This window comes from Chiloscyllium plagiosum, unplaced genomic scaffold (assembly GCF_037043375.1).
Source record: "Chiloscyllium plagiosum isolate Xiang-an unplaced genomic scaffold, Cpla_swu_hap1 HiC_scaffold_4, whole genome shotgun sequence".
Classification (NCBI taxonomy): domain Eukaryota; kingdom Metazoa; phylum Chordata; class Chondrichthyes; order Orectolobiformes; family Hemiscylliidae; genus Chiloscyllium; species Chiloscyllium plagiosum.
The window spans coordinates 60,360,221-60,377,285 of NW_028270142.1; the positions used below are offsets into that span (position 1 = coordinate 60,360,221).

Sequence of the window (17,065 nt, forward strand, 5' to 3'; positions counted from 1 at the left end):
TGGGGAGAAAGTAGCATAGAGTACAATAGGTGAGTGGGGGAGGGGATGAAGGTGATAGGTCAGGGAGGAGAGGGTGGAGTGGATAGGTGGAAAAGGAGCTAGGCAGGTCGGACAAGTCCGGACAAGTCAAGGGGACAGTGCGGAGTTAGAAGTTTGAAACTAGGATGAGGTGGGGGAAGGGGAAATGAGGAAGCTGTTGAAGTCCACATTGATGCCCTGGGATTGAAGTGTTCCGAGGCGGAAGATGAGGCGTTCTTCCTCCAGGCGTCTGGTGGTGAGGGAGCGGCGGTGAAGGAGGCCCAGGACCTCCATGTCCTCGGCAGAGTGGGAGGGGGAGTTGAAATGTTGGGCCACGGGGCGGTTTGGTTGATTGGTGCAAAAATGCCATCCCGTATTCCCAATTCCTCCGCCTCCGCCGTATCTGTTCCCAGGAGGACCAGTTCCACCATAGAACACACCAGATGGCCTCCTTCTTTAGAGACCGCAATTTCCCTTCCCACATGGTTAAAGATGCCCTCCAACGCATCTCATCCACATCCCGCACCGCTGCCCTGAGACCCCACCCCTCCAACCGTAACAAGGACAGAATGCCCCTGGTGCTCACCTTCCACCCTACAAACCTCCGCATAAACCAAATCATCCGCCGACATTTCCGCCACCTCCAAAAAGACCCCACCACCAGGGATATATTTCCCTCCCCACCCCTTTCCGCCTTCCGCAAAGACCGTTCCCTCCGTGACTACCTGGTCAGGTCCACGCCCCCCTACGACCCACCCTCCCATCCTGGCACTTTCCCCTGCCACCACAGGAACTGTAAAACCTGTGCCCACACCTCCTCCCTCACCTCTATCCAAGACCCTAAAGGAGCCTTCCACATCCATCAAAGTTTTACCTGCACATCCACTAATATCATTTATTGTATCCGTTGCTCCCGATGCGGTCTCCTCTAAATTGGGGAGACTGGGTGCCTCCTAGCAGAGCGCTTTAGGGAACATCTCCGAGACACCCGCACCAATCAACCAAACCACCCCGTGGCCCAACATTTCAACTCCCCCTCCCACTCTGCCGAGGACATGGAGGTCCTGGGCCTCCTTCACCGCCGCTCCCTCACCACCAGACGCCTGGAGGAAGAACGCCTCATCTTCTGCCTCGGAACACTTCAACCCCAGGGCATCAATGTGGACTTCAACAGCTTCCTCATTTCCCCTTCCCCCACCTCATCCTAGTTTCAAACTTCTAGCTCTGCACTGTCCCCTTGACTTGTCCAGACTTGTCCGACCTGCCTAGCTCCTTTTCCACCTATCCACTCCACCCTCTCCTCCCTGACCTATCACCTTCATCCCCTCCCCCATTCACCTATTGTACTCTATGCTACTTTCTCCCCACCCCCACCCTCCTCTAGCTTATCTCTCCAGGCTTCAGGCTCTCTGCCTTTATTCCTGATGAAGGGCTTTTGCCCGAAACGTCGATTTTGCTGCTCGTCGGATGCTGCCTGAATTGCTGTGCTCTTCCAGCACCACTGATCCAGAACTTCATATTCAGGTATGCCTGGTGCTGCACCTAACATGCCTCCTGCACTCTCCATTGATCCCCTGGCTTTATGGTAAAGGTTGAGTGAATGATATGTTGGGCCATTACTTTACAGATTATGTTGGAATATAATTTTGCTGCTGTTGATGGCTCACTGTGCCTCATTAATGCCCAGTCTTGAGTTGCTAGATCTGTTCAAAGTCTGTCTCATTTAGTATGAGTGATCGTGTCTCACAATACGATGGGGGGTATTCTCAATGTGAAAATAGGACTTTGTCTCTCCAAGGATTGTGCAGTGGTCACTCTTATTGATACTGTCATAGACAGATGACAGTATCCAACAGATACTAGTATCCAGCCAACAGATTGGTAAGGATGAGGACAAGTATGTTTTTCCTTCTTGTTGGTTCCCTCACCACCATAACTATGTCCTTTAGGGCCTGACCAGCTTGATTAGTAGTGCTGCTGCCAAGCTGCTCTTGGTGGTGAACATTGAAATCACCCACTCAGAATGATTTTGTGCCCTTGCCAGTGGTTCCTACAAATGTTGTTCAACATGGAGGAGTACCAATTCATCAGCCAAGGGAAGATGGTATGTGGTAACTAGCAAGAGGTTCTTGCTCACATTTAACCTGAAACCATGAAGCTTCATGGGGTCCAGACTTAATGTTGAGGATTCCAGGGCAACTTCTTCCTGTCTGTGCACAACTGTACCGCCACCTTTGCTGGATCTGTCCTGCCAGTAGGTCAGAACATATCTAGTGAGGTGATGGTGGTGTCTGGAACATTGTCTGTAAGGTATGATTCTGTGAGTACGACTGTGTCGGGCTGTTACTTGACTAGTTTATGAGACAGCTGTCCTAAATTTGGCACTAGCCCCAGAATGTCAGTAGGGCAGGGTCGATACGGCTGTTTCTGCTGTTGTCTTTTCCAGTGCATAATCGATGCCAGATGATCCATCCAGTTTCATTTCTTTGAGACTTTGACATAACTGAATGGCTTGTTTCAGAGGGAAATTAAGAGTCAACCACATTGCTGTGGTTCTGGAATCACATGTCGGCTGGACCAGGTGAGGATGGCGGACTTCCTTCCCTGAAGGATATTAATGAACCAAATGGGTTTTCCCCTGACAATCAACAATGGTTTCATAATCATCAGTAGATTCTTTAATTCCAGATTTTTAAAAACTGAATTCAAATTCCATAGCCTGTCTTATTCGAATCTGGGTCCCCCGAACATTGGCTGTTTCTGGATTAATAGTCTAGCGACAATATTACTAGGCCATTGCCTCCTCTGTTACATCCCTTGGGCTTTAACTTTCTGAACAGTCTTCAAATGGTTTACCAAAATCTGTGCAGACATCCACTGCACAACCCTCATAAATTCTCTTTGTTACCTCCTCAAAAAACCAAATTAATACAACATGACCTTGACTTAACAAAACTACATTCATTATCTCTGATTAATCCTTTCCTTTTCAAGTAACAGTTAATTCCATCACTCAATATTGATTCTAGTAATTTGCCAACCACTGAAGTCAAACTGACTGACTTATATTTATTTGGTCTATTTCCCCCAATCCCTTTTTACAGCGTAAAAAGCGTAATGTTACAGCGTTAACAGATCTCCTGTCCTCTGGCTCCTTATTTGTATATAATGAGAATTGGAAACTGACCCTCAGAATATCCATTATTTCCTCCATGGTTTCCTTTAACAGTCTAGGATACAATTCCACCATCCCTGGTGATATATTCACTTTCAAGGCGGTCAATACTTCCCTTATCATTATACTTTTTAAAATCTAATATTTCATGTTCCTATTCTTTATTAAAATAGGGATAATTACTCATTAAAACCCTGCCCTTCTACATCTGCTACAACCATATGCAAGTTACCATACAAATCTCTGATTGGCCCAACCCTTTTTTCCTTAGTCATATTCTGTTAAGGTACTGATAAAACACCTTAGGATTTTCCTTACTTTTACCAACATTTTTCTTGCATCCTTTCTTTGCTTTCATAATTTCCTTTTTCGCTTTGTCCCATGCTTTCTAAATTCCTCTAAGCTTCCTAAAATATTACATTAATGAGATTGTCATAAACTCTCTTTTTCTGCTTTATCCACCCTGCATGCTTCCCAACAGCAGGGGGCTCTTGGTTTGGCAGAAGCATGCTTTTTGTTTGTGGGGATATGTCTACACTGCAGACGTTTGCTTTCAAATGCCTCACATTGATTTGTTACTTTCATCCAAGTAGCTGTAACCAGTCCCACTTTTGCTAGATCATCTCTCAGCTTTGCCTTCCCCCAGTTTAGAAATTTTACTCCTGTTAGATCTTTGCACCTTTCTGTTATGATGCTAAGTTTAACTGTATTATGATCACTATCTCTAAAGTAGCTGCCCATTGCAATTTCATCTACCTGTGCAACTTCATTTCCTAAGACCACGACTAGAATTATACTCTGTCTATGGGATCAATACTTACTGGCTAAAAAAAAGTTCTCTTGAAAGTAATTCAAGATTTTTTGACCCTATGCCTTTTACTCTGTTTCCAGTTGATTAGGTAGTTGAAATCCCCAACAATAATTGCCCTCTTGCTTTTGCACTCAGAAATGTACCTACATATTTGCTTCACTAATTCTCTCCCACTTTTCAGAGGCCTATAGTACACTCCTAGCAATGTTTCTTGTTTCTGGACTCAACTCCTATAATTTTATTTGATGTTTCATTTAGTATATAATTCCTCCTCACAACTGTGATTTATTCTTTAATAATGTAATGACCCCACCTTTTTTATCCCCTCTATTCTGCATGAAAACACTATATCCAGAGGTGTTGAGCTGTGATCCTTTACCTTGTGTAAGCTAAATTTCTATTATAGCAATAATATAACACTGCCATTTATATATCTTTATCACCACCTTTATTCATTATACTATTTGCATTTACTTAAATACCTTTTAATCCAGTCAATTTTCTGTTCTGTACATTTTTAAACCTCTGTTGCCTTTGTCTTTCAGAATCACTCGATATGTTTTTAACCTGTTGTTCCATGCTCTCATTTTTCCCTCAGGTTCCAACACCCCTGTCAATCTAGTTTAGACCCTCCCCAACAGAACCAGCAAATCTCCCTGCAAGGATATTTATCCTGGTTCTGCTCAGTTGTCATCTATCCGGCTTGAGTGTACAAGCCCAACTTCTCCAAAACTGATCAAATGCCCTCGAAATTTGATGCTCACCTCCTACACCGGTTTTCCAGTCACATGTTCAATTGTTTAATTCCTCTACTTCTGTGCTTACAGTGTGTGAGTCGGGTACTAATCCTGAGTCTACTGCTTTAGATGTCTGCTTTTTAATCCTCTATCTGCTGTCAGGATCTCATCTCCTTTCCTGCCTATGTGATTACCATCAATTTGGACCACACCTTCGGCTGATTACCTTCTTCGAGAAGATTGTTTGCAGCCATTCCATAGCGACCTTTACCTTGCCACCAGGAAGACAATATACCACTGCACTCATGTCAGTGATCACTGAAATGGCTGTTTGCTGGTGTAACTTGTTTTGCAGGAGTTACCTACAGTGCCTTGTGCCTGCCTGTAGAATGTATGCAAAGGACCCCTTGTGATGAGAACCTCTCGTTCACAGGCAGAATTTCCATTCTTTGCATAAAATGGACTCTATAGAATGTAATGGCAACCGATCCAATATTGCTTTTTTACACCCCCAAGAAAGTTGAAAATTCCAGCTCACATCTATGATAAATGCACTTCAATCCTTGTGGAAGCAAGCTTATACCCTGAGATGCGACCATTGAATTGTTTTGAATTGTTGAGCTGTTTTATCTCACACAGAATAAACAATATGACCAAACTCACTGAATTCAGTCTGTTCAATTTATCCTTGCATATAATTATGTAAAGAAAAGAACTGTGACTACTCCTCACAACATTTAAATAAGATGGCTTCTAACGATCCTCCAGTATTTCTAACTTCAACAAATGCCTTCACAGCTTTTTCCATAACAAATTTGACTTCAGTCAATGTTATTGGAATCTATATTTAAGGACAAGTATGATAGAATACTTTGTGAAATTTGAGCTTATTAGAGAAGCCAATATTAATTTCTAAATTAATAACCATATCTAACAAACCCAGTTGAAACGTTTTGAGAAAAGGACTAAAGTAGTAGACATGGGAACTTTTTGGATGAGGTTTATATGGCCTTTCTTAGGCGTCAGTTATCTCAGTTGGCTGGCGGTTGGTTTGCGATGCAGAGTGTTACTTACAGCACAGGTTCAATTCCTGTATCAGCTGAGGTCAGCCATTTCTCAACCTCACCCCTCACCTGAAGCATGCTCAGGTTAAACTCACCATCAGTCATCTTCACCTCTAATGAGAGAACAGCCCTTTGGTTCACTGGAACTATGGCGTTTTTACCTATGTGGACTTCCGTCAGGCCATTCAATTAAGAAACTGTTAACTAAAAGTGAAGCCCATGGAATAATGTCCTTATGTAAATGATTGAGTGGAGATCTACTGCCGAGGTTGTGTAAACTCTGGTCAGATCGTATTTAGAATATTGTGAGCAGTGTTTGGCCCTGTATCTAAGGAAGAATGTGTTGGCCTTAGAGGGGATCAAAAGGAGGTTAACAAGAATGATCCTGGGGATGAAGGGCTTGTCAGACAGGGCGTGGTTGAGGATTCTGGGTTTGTACTTAATTTTGTTTAGAAGGCTAAGTGGAGTTCTGATTGCAGGATACTGAGAAGCCTGGATAGAGTGAATGGGGAGAAGATGGTTTCGCTAATAGGAGAGTCTAGGACCCAGGCACAGCCTCAGGGTGAAGTTATGACCGTTTAGAACTAAGATGAGTATACGTTTCTTCAGCCAGAGGATGGTGAGTCTGTGGAGCTCAATGCTGCAGAAGGTTGTGGAGGCCAAGCAATTGAATGTATTTATAGAACATAGAACAATACAGCACAGAACAGGCCCTTCGGCCCACGATGTTGTGCTGAACATTTGTCCTAGTTTAAGCACCCATCCATGTACCTATCCAATTGCCGCTTAAAGGTTGCCAATAATTCTGACAAAGACAGAGGTTCTTGATTAGTAAGGGCATCAAGAGTCACATGGAGAAGGCAGGAGAATGGGGTTGAGAAAATATCAGCCATGTTCAAATGGCAGAGCAGACTAGATGGACTGAATAGCTTAATTCTACTCCTATTTCTTATGGTCTTATTGACCTGGTTATGAGGTTAGGTGATAGAAAACAGAGGGCTAATTCGGAAGGAAATGATTAAGGAGGTCCCTCATGAATTTATGCTAGGACCTCCTTAGCTATGTTTCGCTATGTTTTCGCTATGTTGATTAATTAATTAGAATAGTATGTATCCAAGGTTATCAATAACACAAAACAGTATCATCGATAGTCACAGGTGAGGTGCCGGAAGACTGGAGGTTGGCAAACGTGGTGCCACTGTTTAAGAAGGGCGGTAAAGACAAGCCAGGGAACTATAGGCCGGTGAGCCTGACCTCAGTGGTGGGCAAGTTGTTGGAGGGAATCCTGAGGGACAGGACGTACATATATTTGGAAAGGCAAGGACTGATTAGGGATAGTCAACATAGCTTTGTGTGTGGGAAATCATGTCTCACAAACTTGATTGAATTTTTTGAAGAGATAGCAAAAGAAGATTGATGAGGGCAGAGCGGTATTGTGATCTATATGGTCTTCAGTAAGGCGTTCGACAAGGTTCCCCATGGGAGACTGATTAGCAAGGTTAGATCTCATGGAGTACAGGGAGAACTAGCCATTTGGATACAGAACTGGCTCAAAGGTAGAAGACAGAAGGTGGTAGTGGAGGGTTGTTTTTCAGACTGGAGGTCTGTGACCAGTGGAGTGCCACAAGGATCGGTGCTGGGTCCTCTACTTTTTGTCATTTACATAAATGATTTGGATGCAAGCATAAGAGGTACAGTTAGTAAGTCTGCAGATGACACCAAAATTGGAGGTGTGGTGGACAGTGAAGAGGGTTACCTCAGCTTACAACAGGATCTGGACCAGATGGGCCAATGGGCTGAGAAGTGGCAAATGGAGTTTAATTCAGATAAATGCGAGGTGCAGCATTTTGAGAAAGCAAATCTTAGCAGGACTTATACACTTAAGGGTAAGGTCCTAGGGAGTGTTGCTGAACAAAGAGACCTTGGAGTGCAGGTTCATAGCTCCTTGAAAGTGGAGTTGCAAGTAGATAGGATAGTGAAGGTGTTTGGTATGCTTTCCTTTATTGGTCAGAGTATTGAGTACAGGAGTTGGGAGGTCATGTTGCGGCTGTACAGGACATTGGTTAGGCCACTGTTGGAATATTGCGTGCAGTTCTGGTCTCCTTCTTATCGGAAAGATGTTGTGAAACTTGAAAGGATTCAGAAAAGATTTACAAGGATGTTGCCAGGGTTGGAGGATTTGAGCTATAGGGAGAGGCTGAATAGGCTGAGGCTGTTTTGCCTGGAGCTTCGGAGGCTGAGGGATGACCTAATAGAGGTTTATAAAATTATGAGGGGCATGGATAGGATAAATTGACAAAGTCTTTTCCCTGGGGTCGGGGAGTCCTGAACTAGAGGGCATAGGTTTAGAGTGAGAGAGTAAAAGAGACCTAAGGGGCAACTTTTTCACGCAGAGGGTGGTGCGTGTGTGGAATGAGCTGCCAGAGGATGTGGTGGAGGCTGGTACAATTGCAACATTTAAGAGGCATTTGGATGGGTATATGAATAGGAAGGGTTTGGAAGGATATGGGCTGGGTGCTGGCAGGTGAGACTAGATTCATAGTTGAGATATCTGGTCCGCATGGACTGGTTGGACCAAAGGGTCTGTTTCCAAGCTGTACATCTCTATGACTCTATGACTCTATTATGGCATAGAAAGCAGCGTAGATAGAAGCATAAAATTACTAAGAGACATTTATTGATTACATGAGTGGACAAAACAGGGATTTTAACAGTGTAAGGTCATTCATTTTGGACCAAAAACAGAGAGATTAAAATAATGCCAGAATGATAAAAGGCTATAAATACTGAAAGTGTAAAGTGATTGAAGGGTCCTTCTGCACAAATAACTTAAATGTAGACAGGTCAAGTATGACAAATAATTCAAAAAAGCAAATAGAAGTTTAGCTTTTATATGTAAGGCTAGAATATAAAGGGGCAGAAGGTTTGTTTCAATCATCCAAAGCTCATTTAATACATTTTTTCCAAGTGACTTTCATTTTTTTTTCAGAATACATTTTACAGGTACTTAAAAAAAATTAAAATGCATTTTCTTTTGGACACCAAAACAATCCCAAACTATAACATTGCCTTTCATAATATATGCTTTCTTCTCATTATATTCATTCTTTTTGTACATCATTTTCTTAGCATTTCTCTGCTTACCATTATATTTCTCGTCGTTCTGTTCCTTCTCTGCACAATTTGTTCCAACACATCTTTGAGACAGTTTGTTTTTCAAATTGTCAGAGAGTCAGTAATCTGGAACTCATTGCCTGAAAGGGAGGTAGAAACAAAAACCTTCATTACATTTAGAAGGAAGTTGGATGTGCATTTGAAGAATATGGACCAAGTGCTGGAAAGTGACATTTAGACTAAATGGGTATTGTCAGCATCACCAACAAGATGGGTCGAATGGCTACCTTCTGTGCTGTAAATTTCTATTATTCTGTGATTCTATGATCATCTCACTAGTTTGTTTATTACTTATATTGGTTTTACTTTTATTTTATGCTGAATTTGTTTTAATTAGCTGTCTAAGAAATACTAACAAAATACTCTTATTTTCCTCCCATATAATTTCTTTCAAATAGATATTACTGTTATATTCCCTCATAAAGCATTTCTGGATCTAGGAGTTAAAAGATCATAGATTGTTTCAGCCTTCCTGCACTTGGTACTATCACTGTCTATGTGACATCAAATTCACATGCAATCACTTGATCAGATCTAGTGAACATCTGGTCTAGTACGAAATACAACTTGTCTCATCTCAAGTGCTACCTTTCCTGAAGGACAATACCTTATAATACTCTAAGACCTTCTTGGAAAATTGGAACAATTGCAAACTCCACAACTAATAATTTCTTCTAACCACCACCTTATATCTTCCATCCTCACTCTTGATGTCAAATACTATGAGTTTTAAAAGTAAGGTTACCTATTTTGGTAACTTTGATTTGTTTGGTTCAGACCCTGATCCCTTCCCTCTCTAAGTTCACATCTTAGTATAATCAATTGATTTCTCCTGTCTTGCAATTCATAATTAAATCAATTTCATCATAAAATTCACTATTTGATTCTTTGGTATCCCCTTCTACTGCTCCAAATTTGTCATTTGCTTCATGCTTACTGGCAACATTAGTGTGCTTTTGGCTTAAGCATTTTTCAAAACTACTGTTAGCAATTCCTCCTCAAAAAAGCTATTCTGGTGTCCCTCCATTCTATCTAACAATTCTGTTCCTCCCACCACCATCCCTAACCTTGCTCTCCACATTTAACATGCATTGTTTTATTATAACTATACTGCTCGCTCAATTATCATTTAAGACCCTCCTCTGTGGGCATTAATGGGGATACCACTATAGAAGAAGTTAGAAGGAACATCCTATGTTATTGTGATCACAGCTTCCCTGCTCCAATGCATGTGACATCAACAATAACAACTTTCTCAAACATTTCTTTTCCACAGATCACTCAACTCTTGGGATGATACTTTGCCCACATAGCCACCACTGGTTTCCATCCTATGCCCATCTCTGTCCCACAACCTTTCTATACTGTTATCAAAATCCTTCTTAATAGCATCACTTCTGATTGTGTTTTAACGCTATTTTCCCCTGCTCCCTTATTACCATCTGTTTATCTATTACTTTGTAAAGTTCTCTGAATGTCTGTTTTTGATGACTGCTGTAAAAATGCAAGTTTTTATTGTACAGCACATATCGCACTAGTGTTATTACTTTTATAAGAGGTTTAGACCCTTTAGAAACAGCTCCCTTAACAGTTCAGCCAGTTTATTCATTGAGTTTCTGAGCCATAAGATCAGCAAGATATATTCAATCCCTGAACTGTGCTGAGTTAGCAGCTTTCAGCCAGGACATCAACCAAGGCAGCCTAAAAGCTTCAACATTCTAGATTAGAGAAGGACAAAGCAGTCTGGAATCACACAACTTATAGTCATGATATATCCTGCTATTTATATGTGCCATGGATGTCAGGAGAAGTTATATTCAATATTACCCCACATTGTCAAATAACTTTCCAGAATATATATGACTAAACACCAAAACAAAGGTCACTTGAGTGAGGTTATACCGGGTAACTCACAAAATTGTGACCATATTTCAACAAGAATCAGTACATTCTTACAGTGGTTGTCAGCTCCCAAATCTTTGCTCTCCTCTCCAATTCCCAATCTATATGCCTCAGGTTTCTCCCCCCCATCTCATCAAATAGGCCCAAAACATAATTACAAGTGTATTTTGGTACATGATTCTTCATTAAATACCTAACCTGTCTGCATTCTTCGATGTAGTTGATCACATGCTCTTCTCCTCCACTGACCAATTTAATGAGGCTATTCATGCTTGGTTCACTCTTGCCTATACAATTATAGTAGAATATCTCCAATGATTGTTTCTTTCCCTATCTCTGCACCATTATTCTGGTTCTTCCCAGAACTCATCCATGATTGCTACTAATTTTAATGCAATTGCTGCACTATGCAATCAACATCAATATGTAGGCTAATGAGACCAAGTCCACCACTTCTCTCTCAGCCCCACCACAGCTACTACACTGTCAAAACACTTATCTGACACCAAGTCATCTGTAATTTCCTCCTGCTGAATATGACAAAGACAAAATCCTCCCAGAAACTAAGTAGCCTTGCCATTTGTCACTGCCTCTGTGCCCTTGAGCTGTGATTCTGACCAGGTAGCATCACGATCATCAAGACAACCTATTTCCATCTCCGTAACTTTGTTCATGTCTGTTCTTTGCTCCTAACAGTATGTAAACAATGCAAACAGCTAATTGTGATCATAATATAATTAAATTCAATGCTGTGTTTGAAAGGTAGAAATGTGACGCGATTACTAAAGTTCTATATATAGGTAAGGCTGACTTCAATACAGTGAAACAAACAGTTTACAATAAACTGGGAAAATCTATTCATGTGTAAATGAAGGTAAAATCAATGGGGAAAAAAGATGAATTTGACATGACACGGAATATGAGAGAGATAATGGTGTGTGTGTGTGTGTTCATCCAGAACATCAGCAATGTGGTTGATTAATCTGAGCAATACATGTGAGTCACTCTCACATCCTGTGAATGCGTGAGATAATCAAAAAATATAACCTGTCTACCTGAGACTCCATTGTTAAGGAACTATGAACCTGCACTCCAAGGTCTCTTTGTTCAGCAACATTCCCCAGGACCTTACCAGTCTTGCCCTGATTTGTCTTTCCAAAATGCAGCATCTCACATTTATCTAAATTAAACTCCATCTGCCACTCCTTGGCCCATTGGCCCATCTGATCAAGATCCTGTTGTACTCTGAGGTAACCTTCTTTGCTGTCCACTATACCACCAAATTTGGTGTCATCTGCTCTGAAACAGTTTTTGATGATCTCACATTTGGCCTAATGCTGAAATCCATTGGCTACGTCTTTTCCAATTAACTTCATCTATCAATATCTGTTTGTAACTTTATGTTTCTATTTACATTGCTTACAATGCCTTCTGTATTTGTGTCATCAGTAAAGTTAGATATGTAGATTTCTATCTTGCCACCCATGTCATTAACAAATAGGGTAAATTATTGAGTCCCTAATACAGAATCCCTGTGCGACGTCATTAATTACATCCTGTCAATTTGCCTAACAGCCCATTATTCCAACTCTCTGTCCTCTGTTTCCTGTCTCTCTACCAATTTCATAACCAGGTCAATAATTTACCATCAATTCTATGAGCTTCAAGTTCAGCTAATTGCCTATTACGAGGCATTTCTCCAATTTCCCGCTGGAAGTCCATATAAATAACATTCTCCTATCTGTTATCTTAGTCACCTCATCAAAAGAATTAATTAGATTGAACAGGCATGATTAGCACCTTATAAATACATCGTTTCTTTAGTTAGCTGAAAAATGTCAAAGTTTCTATTACAGAATCTCATAATTTCATGATTATATTGTTCGTTATCTGATTTATAATGCCCTGGTTACCCTCTCTCACCTTTCTTGAATAGTGGAATGAGACGTGCAATTTTCTAATATAAAGGAATGGGTCCTGAATGAAGAGAATTGCAGAAGACCACAGGCAGGACTCCCCTGTGCTCTCTCCTACTTCCTTTAAAACCCTGGAATGTAAAGAATCTGGTTCTGGGAATTTGTCCACTTTGACTGCCGTAATTTCTCACTCAATTATTTTGCATACATTGATTTTGGTGAGTTCTGCTGCCATTAAATTCCTCAAGATGACAAGCTATTTGCCCCTTCCTCTGCTCCAAGAACTTAACACAAAATAATTATTTAGCATGTCTGCCATTTTCTTACTTTTCACACACACACACACACACACACACCAATATCTCCCTCATATTCTGTCATGTTAATTTTTTTTTTCCGATTGCTTTCCCTTGATTTACACATGAACAGATTTTCCAAATTTACTGTAAACTATTTGCTTCATTGTATTGAAGTCAGCCTTACCTAAATATAGACCTTTAGTAACTGCTTCACTTTTCTACCTTTCAAACACAGCATTGAATTCAATTAAAATTGAATTGACCAAAATTGGAGGTGTAGTGGACAACGAAGAAGATTACCTTTGGGTACAACAAGATCTTGATCAGTTGGGCCAATGGGCAGAGGAGTGGAGGATGGAGTTTAATTTAGATAAATGTGAGATGCTACATTTTGGAAAGGCAAATCAGAGCAGAACTTATACAGTTAATAGTAAGGTCCTGGGGAGTGATGCTGAACAAAGAGACCTTAGAATGCAGGTTCATAGTTCCTTGAAAGTGGAGTTGCAGGTAGACAGGATAGTGAAAAAGGTGTTTGGTATACTTTCCTTTATGGTCAGAGCATTGAGTACAGGAGTTGGGAGGTCATGCTGTGGCTGTACAGGACTTTGGTTAGGCCACTGTTGGAATATTGTGTGCAATTCTGGTTTCCTTCCTATCGGAAAGATGTTGTGAAACTTGAAAGGGTTCAGAAAAGATTTACAAGGACATTGCCAGGGTTGGAGGATTTGAGCTATAGGGAGAGGCTGAACAGGCTGGGGCTGTTTTCCCTGGAGCGTCGGAGGCTGAGGGGTGACCTTATAGAGGTTTACAAAATTATGAGGGGCATGGATAGGGTAAATAGACCAAGTCTTTTCCCTGGGGTTGGGGAGTCCAGAACTAGAGGGCATAGGTTTAGGGTGAGAGGGGAAAGATATAAAAAAGACCTAAGCGGCAACTTTTTCACACAGAGGGTGGTACGAGTATGGAATTAGCTACCAGAGGAAGTGGTGGAGGCTGGTACAACTGCAACATTTAAGAGGCATTTGGATGGGTATATGTATAGGAAGGGTTTGGAGGGATATGGTGCTGGCAGGTGGGACTAGATTGGGTTGGGATAACTGGTTGGCATGAACGGGTTGGACCGAAGGGTCTGTTTCCATGTTGTACATCTCTATGACTCTATTTACAAAGATGTTGCCAGGGTTGGAGGATTAGAGATATAGGGAGAGGCTGAATAGGCTGGGGCTATTTTCCCTGGCACATCAGAAGCTTTGGGGTGACTTTACAGAGGTCTATAAAATCATGAGGGTCATGGATAGGGTAGATAGACAAGATCTTTTTCCTTGGGTGGGGTGTCCAGAACTAGAGGGCACAGGTTTAGGTTGAGAGGGGAAAGATTTAAAAGGGACCTGAGGGGCAACCTTTCACACAGAGGGTGGTGCGTGTATGGAATGAGCTGCTAGAGGAAGTGGTTGAGGCTGGTAAAATTATAACTTTTAAAAGGTATCTGGATGTGTTTTCGAATAGAAAGGGTTTAGAGGGATATGGACCAAGTGCCGGTAAATGGGACTAGATTAATTTAGGATATCTAGTCAGCATGGACAAGTTAGATTGAAGGGTTTGTTTCCATGCTGTACATTTCTATGACTCTATGAATCTACTTTCCAAATGGTGTTAAACTAGAAACAGTGAAGATCCAAACAGATTTAGTTATCCATGGAGATTATGAAAACATGGCGGATAGGTTCAGAAAATAATCAAAGACATTGTTGGAATACTGGCCTTTACATCTAGAGGACTGAAAGAAAGGAACAAAAGTTATGTTATTGTTACAAGAGGCCCTAGAAATATCACATCTGAAGTATTGTGTTCAATTTGTGCATCATATCTTAGGAATGATAAATTGACCTTGGTGCAGTGTGAATTGACCAGAATTATGCCTCAATTCTGCAGTTAATATATGAGGAGTGATTACACAACTAAGGTTGTATTTCTTGTGTTCAGAAGGTCGTTTTATTTAGGATGAATGCAGAAAAAATATTTCCACCAGTTGTAGCGTCTCGGACTAAAGGATATAGCCTAAAATTAGAGACAGGACATTTGAGAGTGAAGTGGGGAAATACTTTTCCATGCTCGGTAAATTGTTAATTTTAAATGTGATATTGATGGATCACAGAATATTTTATGGTGCAGAGGAATGCCACTTGGCCCATCGTGTCTGCAGCTGCTCTCCAGTATACTTGACTCCAGCAGATATTATGATTTAGTGCCATTCTCCTGCCCTTTCCCCTTAACCAAAAAATTTTGTTTTTATTCAATTAATTACTTAATGCCCTCCTGAATACCTCAAGTGAACTAGCTCTACCATACTTCTAGGCAGTACATTTGAAACTCTAGCTACTCATCATGTGAAAAAGTTGTTCTCACATTTCATTTGCTTCTTTTGCAAAACACTTTAAACCTGTGTCATTTTATTCTCTTTCCATTACAAGTAGGAACATATTTTCCTACCTATTCTATTCAGACCTTTCATGATTTTGAAACTTCTATCAAATCCTCTCTTAGTGTTTTCTTTTCCAAGTAAAACAGCCCTAAATTCTCTAATCCATCCTTATATCTGAAGTTTCTCATCTCTGGAACCAATCTCGTAAACATCTTCTGCAGTCTATCCAATTCATTCACATACTTCCTGAACTGTCATGCTCAGAATTGTACAGAATATTCCAGCCGTGTCTTATATAGATTTAACATATTCACTCTCCTCTTGTATTCTATGCCCCTATTCATGAACTGAAAATGTGTTGCTGGAAAAGCGCAGCAGGTCAGGCAGCATCCAAGGAACAGGAGAATCGACGTTTCGGGCATAAGCCCTTCTTCTTATGCCTGAAATGTCGATTCTCCTGCTCCTTGGATGCTGCCTGACCTGCTGCGCTTTTCCAGCAACACATTTTCAGCTCTGATCTCCAGCATCTGCAGCCCTCACTTTCTCCCCTATTCATGAAGCCAAGAACACCTAAATGTTTTATTAACAGCTCTATCTACCTCTCTTTATTTTGTACTGCCTCTCTGTGTTCTTTCTTACAAAATGTATCACTTCATATTTCTCCATATTGAACTTCATCTGCCATGTAATCTGCTACTCCTATTGTCCTCACAATTTGCATTGTTCCCAAGTTTTGTATCTGCTTCAAACTTTAAGATTGTTCCTGTATACCAAGATCTAGACCATAAATGCCTATCAGAGAAACCACAGGTCCCAATACTGATCCCTGGTCAAACTCCATTACAAACTTTCTTCAGCTCACATTGATCGTTACTCTCTGTTTGCTATTACCCAGCCAATTTTGTATCCATGTTGCTACTATCCTTTTTGTTCCATGAGCTTTAACTTTCCTCATAAGTCCATTGTTTAGATATTTCAAACACCTTTTTGAAAGACCAGTGCACTAAATCAACAGCATTACGTTCATCAACTTTCTCTAATACCTCTTCAAAGAATTAAGCAAGTTAGTTAAACATGATATTCCCTAAAGGAATCCATGCTGGCTCTTCTTAATAAAACCATCTTTGTCCATATGGCTCATAATTCTATATCGAGTGATTGTTTCTAAACGTTTCCCAAGCAACCAAGTTAAACTTACTGATCTGTAATTGCTGGACTTGTCCTTACATCCTTTTTTACACAAAGACTTAAAGTGAAATCTTCCCAGACCTTGAACAATGTGGACATTGGTGAGAAAGTTGGGAGAATTGGGTGAGATTGGCAGTGGTCAACTTTCCATTGTTCCCAAAGTAAAACATTCCATTTTCCAAAGAAGGCGAGAGTCCTATTTACATGCATTAGCATGTATTAACATCTTATTATTGTGTCATCTTGTTTCATTCATAGAATCATAGACCATTTGGCCCAGGAAGTCCACACAACCCTCCAAGATCCCACCCAGACCCATTCCCCAACCCTATTCTTCTACATTTCCCCGGACTAATGCA

General features: G+C 40.9%; 1 long non-coding RNA gene across 1 annotated transcript in view; it reads right to left on the reverse strand.

Annotated features, from left to right (window-relative positions):
• The window catches only part of LOC148150155 (uncharacterized), a 39,348-nt gene that overhangs the window by 9,529 nt on the left and 12,754 nt on the right, over window positions 1-17,065 (reverse strand). The window contains exon 3 of the long non-coding RNA XR_015756976.1: window positions 8,950-9,059. This is a non-coding gene — a long non-coding RNA (uncharacterized LOC148150155). The remainder of the gene's footprint in view (window positions 1-8,949; window positions 9,060-17,065) is intronic.